At 47.5% G+C, this 933-nt stretch overlaps 1 non-coding gene across 1 annotated transcript; it reads left to right on the top strand.

Annotated features, from left to right (window-relative positions):
• The first annotated feature begins 502 nt into the window (after positions 1 to 502).
• LOC120693738 lies at positions 503 to 611 on the top strand. The gene has a single exon (XR_005683191.1). It is a non-coding gene; the product is annotated as a small nucleolar RNA R71 (small nucleolar RNA).
• The last annotated feature ends 322 nt before the right edge of the window (positions 612 to 933 follow it).

Here is a 933-nt window from a genome sequence, read left to right as displayed (position 1 = left end):
AATTTTAATTACTTAAGGAACAAAATTGAATTAAATGCCCTGCTAAACACAATAAATCCTTAGAAAATTAAATAAAACCAATTAAATTTATTATTAAATGCTGAAATTTAAATTAGGGTGTTACAGGTAGGCGCAGTCTTCACGGGATTCGGGGCAGTCATTCCCCGAATGTCCATCGTTACCGCAGACTTCGCACGTGAAGTGCGAACCCATGGCGTAAACAGGAGCATGGATCGGTTGTTTGCTCCCTTCCTCCATCTTCTTGATTAGGAGGTCCAGCTTTGCGGCAATCATATATGTCTCTTTGATGGTATGCATGCCTTTGGTGCGGGGTAGGAGTCGTTCATCACTCCACCCCTGATTGGAGACCATCTTCTCGACCAATGCTTTGGATTTGGCTATGGTCAGGTCGAGGAAGGCTCCTACAGCAGCGACATCAATATTGGCTCGAGATGTCGTTGTGAGCCCGTTGTAGAACCTTTGCAGGACAAGCCACTCATCCATGCCATGATGAGGGTAGGACAAGATGTATTCCTGGAGCCTCTCCCAAGCTTCTGGGATGGATTCCATCCCTGTCTATTGGAAACTTGAAATTCTCCCGCGCAGGGCATTTGTTTTGCCCAGCTGGAAGAATTTTTCGAGGAACGCCTTGGAGCATTTGGCCCAAGTGTTGATGTCCTTTTCTTTATAAAACCACTATTTCGCCTTCCCCAGGAGGGAAAAGGGAAACAGACGAAGCTTGACAACGTCGGCGGAGACACCCCGTATGACAACGGTGTCGCAGAGCTCCAGAAAATTCTGCAAATGTGCATTCGCGTCCTCATTCGGCTTGCCACAGAATGGGCCAGCCTGCACCATGTTGATGAGGCTTGATTTGAGCTCGAAGTTCACGTCCCCGACATTAATGTTGGGGCCAGTGGCCACATTGTCGGT

This window comes from Panicum virgatum, chromosome 9N (genome assembly GCF_016808335.1).
Source record: "Panicum virgatum strain AP13 chromosome 9N, P.virgatum_v5, whole genome shotgun sequence".
Taxonomy (NCBI): Eukaryota; Viridiplantae; Streptophyta; class Magnoliopsida; order Poales; family Poaceae; genus Panicum; species Panicum virgatum.
The sequence above is the reverse complement of the archived record's forward strand: the minus strand, read 5'-3'. Positions and strand labels throughout refer to the sequence as shown.